This window comes from Felis catus, chromosome A2, assembly GCF_018350175.1.
Source record: "Felis catus isolate Fca126 chromosome A2, F.catus_Fca126_mat1.0, whole genome shotgun sequence".
In the NCBI taxonomy this organism is placed as follows: Eukaryota; Metazoa; Chordata; class Mammalia; order Carnivora; family Felidae; genus Felis; species Felis catus.
The window spans coordinates 136,764,800-136,778,637 of record NC_058369.1 but is presented as its reverse complement, the minus strand read 5'-3'; positions in this window follow the sequence as shown (position 1 = coordinate 136,778,637).

Genomic DNA, 13,838 nt, shown 5'->3' with positions numbered 1-13,838 from the left:
AGAACAATAGATCATATAAATTTCCAGAATAATAGTAGGTTACACAGCCAGAGCAAAAATGGCCCTGAATTAAAAGACTGTTCTCATCCTGCCTAACGAAGTTTAAGAGTCCTACCAATAATCCCTGTAACTCTACCTCTACCTTCATCTCATCCCAGCCAGAAATGGCATTCTACCTCTGAGTCACCATAGCACTTGCAGATGATTTTCCAATTGGAGTTCTAACGTGTTCTGAGAGTCATTTGAGAATGTTCTGTGTTAGGGTGTGGCAACTTGTCATTGGCACAGTATGGCATGATCTGGCCCTCCTCTATCCCTATTACACTATTTTGTTACCAGACTCAAGTCTGGTGGATTGGATCAATGTCAATATCCTTGTTGTAATGTTATACAACATACTAAAGTCTTGCAAAATGTTACCTTTGGGGAAAATTGGAGAAAGTGTACAAGTTTTCTGTATTATTTAACTTAACTGTATGTGGACTTGCAATTGTCTCAGCACAATTCCAAAAAAACTTTTTTTAAAAACACTGAGAAGAATCAAAACACTTGCAAATAACTCAGTTGTATCCCCTATAATAGTAGGAGTCACTGTTACAGAACTTAACTTTCTGAAAATAAGGGAAATAATGGGACTGTAAAACAATAGAGGCAAGGTGCAATTTGCTTAATTATCAGAAGTTAGAGTAAGTGCAATTATTGCAATAATCAGTGAATATAACAACTGAAAAGAGTAGAATCGCAGCTGAAAATTTTCCAGCCTTTCCCCACTGCCAAATTCCAAAGTCACTTTACCTTTTTTAGATATTTGTTATAGTAGCACACAATTTTTAGATCCCTAAACCTGTATTAGTTTCTTACTGATTCTGTGACAACTTACCACATACTTCGTGGCTTAAAACAAATTTATTGTCTTACAGTTTTGCATTCAGATTTTGAAATGGGACTCACTGAGCTAAAATCAAGGTGTCAACAGGGCTGTCTTCAGGGTAGAATCCATTTTTTGTCTTTTGAATTTCTATAGACTACCTGCCCCCCTTGGCTCATAACCCAATTCCTTCATTTTTAAACTCCACAATATCAAGCCAAATTATCATGCTTTTATCTCTTTGGTTCTCCTTCTTCTCTTCACTTCTTTCATTTTTAAGGACCCTTGTGATTACATTGGGCCCATCCAGATAATTCAGGATAATAACTTCTATGTGAAGATCATCTAAATAACCGCCTTTTATCATGTAGCTTAATATATTCACAGGTTCCAGAAATTAGGACATGGAAATATTTGAGGGGCCATTATTCTACCTATTATATATTATAAGAGTTATTAATAATAGTGAAGATCATTTAGGATCATCTGCAATTGCCCTCCATTTGGCTAATAAGTCAAAACAGTATTACCTCCTGGGGGAGAATGTGGTAAAAATTAGTCCCAAACTCAAGGATCAAAAGGGATGTAAGTGTATGGCCTCCATTATATCTACATTCATTTGGGAGTCTGGCCTTTATGGAAACTGGATGATTCATTGAGGATAATTACAGACTACCATAAGCTCAACCAAATAGTAGCCCAAATATTAGTCCTGATGCTAGATGCGATATATGTGTGAGAGCAGATAAGTATGGACTCAGGTACATGATAAGTGAACATTGATTTGGTTAATTTGTTGTATTCTAACCTAATCAGAAATGAAAAACCAAAACTGTTCACATTCACATGAAATGGACAAAAATACAAATCTGCACTTTTGTCACAAAGTTGTAGTAATACTCTTGCCTTCTATAATAATATTGTCCAAAGATACCTGAACTGTCCTGACATTCTGTAAAATATCATGTTGATATAGTTCACCAATGACATTGTATTTATTGACCTGAAGAATTAAGAGTTGGCTACCATGCTGAAGGCATCTGGAGAACTCAAATGCTCCTGGATTTGGGAGGTGAACCCTGTTTGTTTCAAGGCCTTCCAAACTCATTATGTTTTTATGGTTCTGGCAGCCAAGAGCTTTTACAGGAAATTCTTAACAAAATATAATACAAATTATTTCATCTTGCATTTTTGTCCTAAAAGAAGGAAGCATGATGTTCAGTTGATTTTTTTTAGTTTAATGTTACCATATTACTAGGACTGCTATTCTGGCTTGTTGGGTGAACAAAAACTACAATCTTTACGTAGATCCCAGAGTATGGAAAGCTATGCATAAGGTCCAGGCAGAAAACTCTATGTGGTTAAAGGTTTCAGTGATGGAGAAAAATATCATTTGTATTTGGTGGCAAGTACCAGTGAGAGAACCATAATATAAACCTCTGAGTTTCTGGAGCAAGGCCATTTATTTTGCAGCATAGAATTATTTGCCTCTGACAGACAACTCCTGGCATACTGCTGGGCCATGGTAGAGATGTTTGGCTCACTGTGGACCACCAAGTGTATGCAGCTGGAACTGGCCATCATAAGCTGAGTCCTGTCAGATCCATCAAGGCATAATATTGAATGTATTCAATAACAAATCATAATAAGATGGAAGTGGTACATTGGGAATAGAGGATGAGCGGTACCAGAGTATACAAGACAGTTGTTGAGCAGGTGTCCTGGACACCCATACATTTGCACAAATAGCCCTCCCTCGTTTCATGATTATAACTTAATGCAGGATCTCTTATAACCATCTGAAAGAGGAGGAAAATGCATGAGCTTAGCTTACAGCTACATTAACTTGGTTGTGGACAAGCAAAAATAGTTGGCAAGTAGACTACAATCTCACCCAAGAATGGATTTTAAAACAGTGACACGGGAAAATTTCCCTTTGGGCAGATATCTGAGAGGTGCACCTGGAATCACTTTGTGTAGAGAGAAAAGTGGTTTCAGTTTAGAATAGATATGGACACAAGGACAGTGGTAAAGGAAATGGTTATTAAAATTGAATTCAAAAACTATATAAATGAAATTAAATGTCTGTCTGTCAACCTAATTATACAAAGAAAGAATTACTCCAGTGACCTTTGAACACAGTAACTTGATTCTAAATATTTTATGAATATATTCTAAGGATGTAAAACCTGTAAAGGAATTAATTTTATTTACTTAATTTGTTACTGTATTTATTGAGTTCTCCAGATGCCTTATTGTATCTATCTTATATATTTGATTGGATAAAGCATACATGTAAATAATATAACAGGACAAAGATTTTTGCAATAAAAAGACAGGGATATTCATGTAACATTTAAAAAGATTTTAAAATGTATTAAATTATGAATTTTTATCATAACCTCATGATACAATATAAAGATGCAAATATACATTCAGATTATTTAGCTCTGTCCACTGGGCAGAACTCAGATGCAGTGTCACCCAAGTAACATCCAGTACACAGATTTTTTACCCCCTAAAATTGAGGTTCCTTGGAGAAATGTTAAGAGTCTGTCTGGGACTAGGAAAGAAAAAGATGAGTTTGGGACATCTTGTGGTAGAAAATAAGAAAAAGCTCAAATACAAATGGCATCATGCCAAAAAGACACAGGGGCAAGTTTGAATCTTCCAGTAGTAGTATTTGTGACAATGTAAACATTAAAAAAAAAGAGAACCGTAAGTGATTACAACATGTTTGATTAAAAATGTCCATATACCCAAACTGATATTTTAAAAAGAGAGGAAGAAGTAATGAAGGAATCAGAGAATCACTATTTTACAAACGTTAGTGTTGTAATTTGGCGGGGTGGGGGGGGGGGAGGGGTTAAAGCATCTGGTTAATGATCCAGTTTTATCCTGATAATACCTAGATGTTTCTGATAAATAGACTAATGCTATTTGCTAGGAGGAGAGTTTTTTTTGTTTTTTGTTTTTTCCCTGTGGAATTCTCTTATCAGGATGTCCCCATAGGATTACTGATGATAAACAAAACTGGAATCTATGGAATCAAGAAGCATGGCTTTCTGGAAAATGTCACGTAAGATCTGTAACCATCATTCCCACCATGTGAGGTGACTCATAAATTTGACTTAGACTTTAATCCTATGCCAGAGATATATGCCTACTATGAGAGGAAATGTCCTGGGGACATTGGCTAAACCTCTTTCTGCTTTATCTGCATTAACCTCTTAAATGATTGTATCCTTGAAGTTATTAAGTTTGAGACAGGTTAACATCTCACTTTCATTATCCTTTGTGTTAGGTCATAAATAATTCTGGCCTTGTTCATAAATGGGAATCAAACCATTGGGTAAAAAGTTGCTTAGGAAAGAGAAAAATCTCACTACTCAAAATATCACCTCACAAATTTCTTACATATAATGGGGAAAAGGTACCTTTTGAAAATGGTGAGATCTGTGGGGCAGTCTGTCTATTGTGTGCAATGAGAAGTTCACTAAGAAGTATGTTTGCAAAGATGTTTAAGTTGAATATGTTCAAACTTCTAAACTGAACTTCCAGTTTAAAAGAAATTTATTAACATCATAAAGGATACCATGAAGAAATAATCTGACAGATCCAAAATGTGGGACATTCTACAAGAAGATTGACTTAAATTTTTAAAAAATAGTCAATGTTATAAACTACATTGTTCTCAAGTTAAAATGACTAAAGAGAGTTCTAGTATCAGCAATCAGACAACAAAAGGAAATCAAAGGCATCAAAGTTGGCAAAGATGAAGTCAAGCTTTCGCTTTTTGCAGATGACATGATATTATTATACATGGAAAATCCGAAAGACTCCACCAAAAGTCTGCTAGAACTGATACATGAATTCAGCAAAGTCGCAGTATACAAAATCAATGTACAGAAATCAGTTGCATTCTTATACACTAATAATGAAGCAACAGAAAGACAAATAAAGAAACTGATCCCATTCACAGTTGCACCAAGAAGCATAAAATACCTAGGAAGAAACCTAACCAAAGATGTAAAGATCTGTATGCTGAAAACTATAGAAACCTTATGAAGGAAATTGAAGAAGATACAAAGAAATGGAAAAACATTCCGTGCTCATGGATTGGAAGAATAAATATTGTCAAAATGTCAATACTATCCAAAGCTATCTACACATTCAATTCAGTCCCAATGAAAATTGCACCGGCATTCTTCTCAAAGCTAGAACAAGCAATCCTAAAATTTGTGTGGAACCACAAGAGGCCCCGAATAGCCAAAGTAATTTTGAAGAAGACCAAAGCAGGAGGCATCACAATCCCAGACTTTAGCCTCTACTACAAAGCTGTCATCATCAAGACAGCATGGTATTGGCACAAAAACAGACACATAGACCAATGGAATAGAATAGAAACCCCAGAACTAGACCCACAAACGTATGGCCAACTCATCTTTGACAAAGCAGGAAAGAATATCCAGTGGAAAAAAGACAGTCTCTTTAAAAAATGGTGCTGGGAGAACTGGACAGCAATATGCAGAAGGATGAAACTAGACCCCTTTCTTACACCATTCACAAAAATAAACTCAAAATGGATAAAGGACCTGAATGTGAGACAGAAAACCATCAAAACAAGAGGAGAAAGCAGGAAAAACACCTCTCTGACCTCAGCCACAGCAATTTCTTACTTGACACATCCCCAAAGGCAAAGGAAGTAAAAGCAAAAATAAACTACTGGGACCTTATGAAGATAAAAAGCTTCTGCACAGCAAAGAAAATAATCAACAAAACTAAAAGGCAACCAATGGAATGGGAAAAGATATTTGCAAATGACATATCAGACAAAGGGCTAGTATCCAAAATCTATAAAGAGCTCACCAAACTCCACACCCAAAAAACAAATAATCCAATGAAGAAATGGGCAGAAAAGATGAAGAGACACTTCTCTAACGAAGACATCCAGATGGCCAACAGACACATGAAAAGATGCTCAACGTCGCTCCTCATCAGGTAAATACAAATCAAAACCACACTCAGATATCACCTCACACCAGTCAGAGTAGCTAAAATGAACAAAACAGGAGACTATAGATGCTGGAGAGGATGTGGAGAAATGGGAACCCTCTTGCACTGTTGGTGGGAATGCAAACTGGTGCAGCCGCTCTGGAAAACAGTGTGGAGTTTCCTCAAAAAATTAAAAATAAACCTACCCTATAACCCAGCAGTAGCACTGCTAGGAATTTACCCAAGGGATGTAGGAGTACTGATGCATAGGGGCACTTGTACCCCAATGATTATAGCAGCACTCTCAACAATAGCTAACTTATGGAAAGAGCCTAAATGTCCATCAACTGATGAATGGATAAAGAAATTGTGGTTTATATACACAATGGAATACTACGTGGCAATGAGAAATAATGAAATATGGCCTTTTGTAGCAACATGGATGGAACTGGAGAGTGTTATGCTAAGTGATATAAGTCATACAGAGAAGGACAGATTCCATATGTTTTCACTCCTATGTGGATCCTGAGAAACTTAACAGAAGACCATGGGGGAGGGGAAGGAAAAAAAATGGTTAGAGAGGGAGGGAGCAAAAACATAGGAGACTCCTAAAGACAGAACAAACTGAGGGCTGATTGGGGGTGGGAGGGAGAGGTGGGTGGGTGATGGGTATTGAGGAGGGCACCTTTTGGGATGAGCACTGGGTGTTGTATGGAAACCAATTTGACAATAAATTTCATATTTAAAAAATGACTAAAGACAACTAACATTTATATTTTATTATATGTAACAGAAGAACATTTATAAACATAAGGAATATGTGTAATTGACCTACTTCGTATTTATTTTCTTTAGAACCTTCTCATAAATAGGTCAGGAATTCAGTAAATATTTGCTGAATTGATGTCTGTAAGTGATGGAGGTATATTCTTAACCATTCAATTTGTGGCCTTAAGTAGGGGTGAAGGGGAAAGATACAGATGATGATCAATATTTGGACTTGTATGTTAAAATCATGTCAAAATAATAAGCAACCCAACTGCCATTGACTAATATTAGGAATGAAGGGCTTATAAATTGGCTTATAACTTACTGTTAAAAGGTTAATATTGCATTGCTAAAATGACCTTTTTAAATATATAGTTCTTTATTAACTGTAAACACTTCACTTCGGACTTGAAGCTGTACTTCAAAGCTGTAATCATAAGACAGTAAGGTACTGGCACAAAAACACTCAGATCAATGGAACAGAATAGAGAACCCAGAAATGGAACCCACAAACGTATGGCCAACTAATCTTTGACAAAGCAGGAAAGAATATCCAATGGAATAAAGACAGTCCTTTCAGCAAGTGGTACTGGGAAAACTGGACATGCAGAAGAATGAACCTGGACCACTTTCTTACACCATACACAAAAATAAACTCAAAATGGATGAAAGACTTAAATGTAAGACAGGAAGCCATCAAAATCCTCGAGGAAAAAGCACACAAAAACCTCTTTGACTTTGGCCTCAGCACCTTCTTACTCAACATGTCTCCAGAGGCAAGGGAAACAAAAGCAAAAATGAACTATTGGGACCTCATCAAAATAAAAACCTTCTGCACAGCGAAGGAAACAATCAGCAAAACTAAAAGGCAACTGCTGGAATGGGAGAAGATGTTTGTAAACGATATATCAGATAAAGGGTTGGTATCCAAAATCTATAAAGAACAGATCAAACTCAACACCCAAAAAGCCAATAATCCAGTGAAGAAATGAGCAAAAGTCATGAATAGATACTTCTCCAAGGAAGACATCCAGATGGCCAACTGACACCTGAAAAAATGCTCAACATCACTCGTCATCAGGGAAATACAAATCAAAACCACAATGAGATACCTCCTTACATCTGTCAGAATGGCTAACATTAACAACTTAGGCAACAACAGATGTTGGTGAGGATGAGGAGAAAGAGAATCTCTTTTGCATTGTTGGTAGGAATGCAAGCTGGTGCAGCCACTCTGGAAAAGAGTATGGAGGTTCCTCACAAAATTAAAAATAGAACTACCGTACGACCCAGAAATTGCACTACTAGGCATTTGTCCAAGGGATACAAGTATGCTATTTCGAAGAGGCACATACACCCCCATGTTTATAGCAGCACTATCAATAATAGCCAAAGTATGGAAAGAGCCCAAATGTCCATCGATGGATGAATGGATAAAGAAGTGTGGTGTGTGTACACACACACACACACACACACACACACACACACACACACACACACACACACACAATGGAGTATTACTCGGCAATCAAAAAGAATGAAATCTTGCCATTTGCAACCATGTGGATGGAACTAGAGGATATTATGCTGAGTGAAATTAGCCAGAGAAAGACAAATATCATATGACCTCACTCATATGAGAACTTTAAGACAGAACAGATGAACGTAAGGGAAGGGAAGCAAAAATAATATAAAAACAAGGAGGGGGACAAAACATAAGAGACTCTTAAATATGGAGAACAAACAGAGGGTTACTGGAGGGGTTGTGGGAGGGGGGCTGGGCTAAATGGGTAAGGGGCATTAAGGAATCTACTCCTGAAATCATTGTTGCACTATATGCTAATTAATTTGGATGTAAATTAAAAAAAAAACAACACACAAAAATTTCATAAAACTTTATAAACATTTTTAAAATATAATCTATACTACAGTAAAAGAGATAACACAATTATTTACAGGCAATACTGACAAATTTCACACTTATTGAAAAGAAAAGTATAAAACACTGGCTTTAGATTTTTAAAAGACCATTACTATTATGCACCTTGCAAACACTGCATAAGCACTTATGACACAGCCAGTGGAGGCTCCCTGGTTATATTTATATAACTTTTAATGTATTTTCATAAGTTTGTTGTAAAACCACCTGAACATTGTCAAGAATAAAGTCAAATGCCATGTTCCAAACTGATTCCACTGACTGCTCCATCTATCTTTTCGTATATATTATAACTAGATCCAGTTTTCTAAGTAATTTTCCTCAATTCAGTACATCATATATGACCTCTACTCCAAATATGACACCACTTTGATGTAGAAAGTTACTGAAGCTTATCTATAACAAATATGGGATGCCGTATTGTGGTATGTAAGATATCTTCTGCTTGTCTCTGATAAAATTTCTTAGTCTGTCCATAATAGTAGTTTAGTAAAAAGGAAGCACAAAGGAAAACTATTTTATTTTACCCTTTCTCAGAATTTCTGTTCATGGTTAGAGTTTATCAAAGCAGCATTTGAATGCCACCACAGGTTTTTTATACATCCTCATTTTCGGTAAGAGGATGTATCTAGTTCTTGACATCTACAAAATTTTATCAGAGACACTTTCTTTTCTATATCGGATCCTTTTCCCAATAGGCACATAGAATGTCCAATGACTTGAAACCATGTAACACTACAGTAAAGTTTGATGCTGATTGTCTCCTGACCCTTAGAAATAAGTCTTTGTTACCTGTCCTTAAAATGCACAACTGGTGTGACCCTGTCTGAGAGACCATCATCCTGCAAAACTAGTTACTTTTAAAAGTAGTCATAAATTACAACCATTTTGGATAACTTTTTGACAATGGCTATGAAAAATATGTTCCTGTCCTATGACTCGGAAATTCTACCCCTAATGTATACTCAAGATAATTAAATGTATATGTCTACTAAAAGTTTGTAACAGCTTTATTCCTCATTGTCCATACTGAAAACAACCCAACTGCTTATCTATAGCAAAATGGATACATAGATTGTAGTACATTCATACAGTTGAACATTTTGCACCAACAAAAAAGAGCAATGCTCTGTCATAATGATGAAGAAAAAAAAGCCACACAAAGATTGCATCTACGTGATTCCATTTATAAGAATTAAAGAGACAAAACTTAATCTGTAGTGATAAAAGTCAGTGGTTTTTCTCTGGGACCTATGACTGAGAAGGGGCACAATGGATCCTGATAATGATCTAGGAAGTGATTATACATCACACTGAGTTATACACTTTGTATCCTTCAGATTTTTTATACCTTGATTAAAATAAAATAGAAATAGCAAAATGGACTAGCATTCGGAACTGAGAATTCTCTGGTAACCAAGGATCATAAAAAATTCTCACTTTAGAGAAAAATCAAGAAACAGTTTACATATTTGATTTAAATCTTTAGGAAAACCCATATAAAATATTTCAATATTGATTCTTTATGTCTGTTATGTTTTACCGATGTATACATCTGTAGAAGTTAGCTTTACTTTTTGGATAAAATATAAGAAAATACGTTGTAAAAAAAATGGACTTAAGTTCTGCCTTAGCTCAACAAGACACAAAAATAATTGATTCCAGACCAGGAGATAAAGAAAATTTAAAACTGTTAACTCATTGAATGAATAATCTTACTTTTCATCTTCTGAAACTGTGTAATTTTGACAATGAGAATAGGTCGTGAACACAAAGCCATATTTAGGATATTGCTTAAGCATAGAAAAGAGTTTTGAATAATTAACTCATTGAGTAATATTCACTTCGATTTAGTGACATTTTTAGTTGTATGTGAAATTTGTCACTGTTAGGGAATACTTCCTGTTTTGTATGTCTTTTGGGAATGACAAAGTCACCATTGCTACAAAAATGACTTTCTTTTACAAAGGTCTCCAGGCCTAGTGCTGTCCTTCTTCTCGAGGAACTGGGGAACACAATTCTTGTGCTCAAATGATTCTACACATGTTATTAGCATTATACAAGATTTTGGTCTTTAATGTTTTCCCAGAGTTTGGAAGAGACTGTCTATGCTTAGTCTTCAGAAACCCCTTTGATTCTAATGTGCATTAATGGAAAGAGTCTTCTCAATGCTTATGTTATGTTGCACCTATTTTTATAAGATTCTTAGAAGAATCCAGTACCAACTCCTTATGTGAGTTTCTTTATTTTAAAGACAAAGAAATCAACTCAAAGTATTATTATCTACAACATGAACTCTAAGAAACATGCACTTCCTCACTTGTGAATTTCTCCATGAATTCATGAATTAAGAATGAAATTATTGTGTTCCTGGTTCTGTACCAGTTACTCTTGTTCCCTTTGCCTTTATAATCTACTCTAAGGGCAAGAATAGGTCTTGTCAAACAAATATTTTGCATAAAATATTATCAAGAAAATGTCTGAGATATTATCATATAATTATCTCAGTATTTTATTTATCTGAACTTTGTTTTATAGATTAAATCAATAATTTTCCCCATAGAAGTTCACAGAGATGTAGAATTTTTTCTCTTTTCTATTATTTTTTAATTTCTTTTTAGTACTAGAAGCAGAGTGGTTTCTGGAGGAAGGCACTAAATCAGGTTGTTAGCTCTGCTCCATTATTTTATGCACTTCAGGTTGCAACTGGAAATACCTATATATAAAAATTTATATGGTAGCATTAAATAACTTCAGACTCCATATGTTTCTTCAAGGATGAATGAAGTGTTCATATACAGTTTGTATTTAATAGTCACACAGAAGCACATTAAAAGGTGAGAGAGGGCTGAGACCTCTAGTTTTCAGGACTTTTGTACTAAAAGTTTTAGTAATGACACAAATGTTCTACTAAACACAATGCTTTTTATGACCTAATATTTCTGGAAGTTGTATTGATCAAAAGTGTTTTGGCAGCTGAAACTGAATGACAGAATAATGCCCAAGTTCTTACATGCAGCCAAATAATGTACTGGTGTAGTAAATGAAAAGCAATACAAAGAACCCCTAGGAGAGCATATAAAATATAATATTACAGAATATTAACTCCACTGTACATAGCCAGTAGCATATGAGCAATATTAAAACAGAGAGTTTGAAGCTACAAATTGCAAAACATTAATTCATTTCCTACTAATGTTTGCCCAAGAGACAGGTCCAGGGTCTGATGGAGATTTTTTCTTGAATAATGTTATTTCCTCACTAACTGACCTTCTTGCTTGTTCCAAATTACGTAAGGAAGGAAAAGAGAATGCTTGCAAAGAATATTTTTGAGGTCATAGGCACTTTCCAGATTCTTTCTAAAGATAATCTTCCAAATTAGCACCTTGACTTTAAAATATTCTATGAATTCATACAATTGTAAGATACGACATGAAACAACCACTGAGTATGTATTTCTGAAATACATGTTTGAAAGTTAGAGTTTGTGCCGACATTTGATTAATTCTACAAATCCATTGTAAGTATAGAAGTTAGTAGTATAAATAAAACCACTTCTTCAGTGTACAAAGGCAATTTATGTCACCCAAACATTTTTAAAACATCATGGCATACTGAATTTATGAAGTCAATGTACTTACTTTGATAGGAAAGAATATCCTCATGGGGGCCTAAAGGGGAGTATTTTATCATTGTGTATAAGTAGAAATGAATGATCTGTATTATGATTTACTGTATAGGCTGTTTCAAATGTTTTAAAATTTTTAACTCAAATCCCAACCCTATTTCCAATTGCAGCCTTCCTTGTGGCCAAAATAAATATTAGGCTCTCTGAAAATAGAGTAGAATGAGGTCTATTTGGAAAATTTATGTATTGATACTTATGTGAATTACACTACTATGCATGTTTCAGCTCCCACTCACAGTTCTAATTTCTATATGACCTTTGTAAGGTACAATAAGCCTGAATTTCACATGCCAAATGATAATTTTTAAAAAGCATCACCCTGTATATCAATATTTGTAAATCTTTATTTAAAATTATTGACATCATATTAGGGAAATTTTAAGTTAATCTTATACTAAACAGGCTATATAGTAACATGCCATTGTTAATTGTGTTGCATATACATTGTTATAAATAAATTAACATATCTATTATATGAGGAATGATACTTTTACTTTAGCTCTCTAAGATATTAATGAAATCTTGAAAATGAGCCTTCTGGGACTTCTGTGATGTTGAATCCCCATTATTCAGAATTTATGATGACTTAATCCAGACTGCAAAAGTTTTCCTTTGCATTATTCATATAGTGATAAAACTAGAAAAGCAAAACATACATTATTGTGAGAATTTTAGCTTAGTTTTTTTTGCATAAAAGTATATTCATTATAAGTGGTTATCTATTTTCTACATCACAATCAAATGAATTTCAAATGTGTAACATTAAGCATTTAAAACATTGCTTCCAATGTGCTACATGTTCTTGAAAGAAATGAATTACCTTTTGACTATCTTATTTTGGATTATCCTTATAATTAGTGAGATTTTATTGCATATAAAGATCTAATATACTAGAATCAATACATATGTTTTATATAATTCAAATTTTATAACGTTTAGCATAATTTAATATATATACAGATATACATATATATGAAAATAATAAAACACCCATAGAAATCATGAGATTAAAAAAAGAATCACTGTTAATTTTCAGAAGACAAAAGCAAAGTACAACTTTTGTTAATGAATATGCTAAAAAATTCATTTACTTTTATTACATACTACATGCATATTACATATTTATATTCCACATCACAATTGTGCCTTGATAGAATATTGGTAGTATCTAGCACATTCATTGACCCTTCTGCTGTAATCTCATCCAATACCGTACATTCATTAATTTTAATTATTATGTTTGTACATTGGTTTTTAATATAGGCTTTTGAAAACTGCAAGGAGTAGACTAATATGACTGGCTACATGTTTTTCTATTCTGTACCATTTTTTTTCCTTTTGATTACTAGCTTTCCATGTCTATGAGATGATGTATTTCAATAGTCTCTTTCCCTGACCACCCATTAGAATTGCCTAGGGAAATTTAAAATATAACAGTGTCCGGTCTTCTAAGTTTTTGCTTAAATTAGGATGAGGCATGAATCAGGCATGGCCATCTTAAAAATAATTCCTAAATTGGTGCTAATATGCAAAGCAGAATTGCAAACTTCTGTGATCTGGGGTATACTAAATCCTCCTTT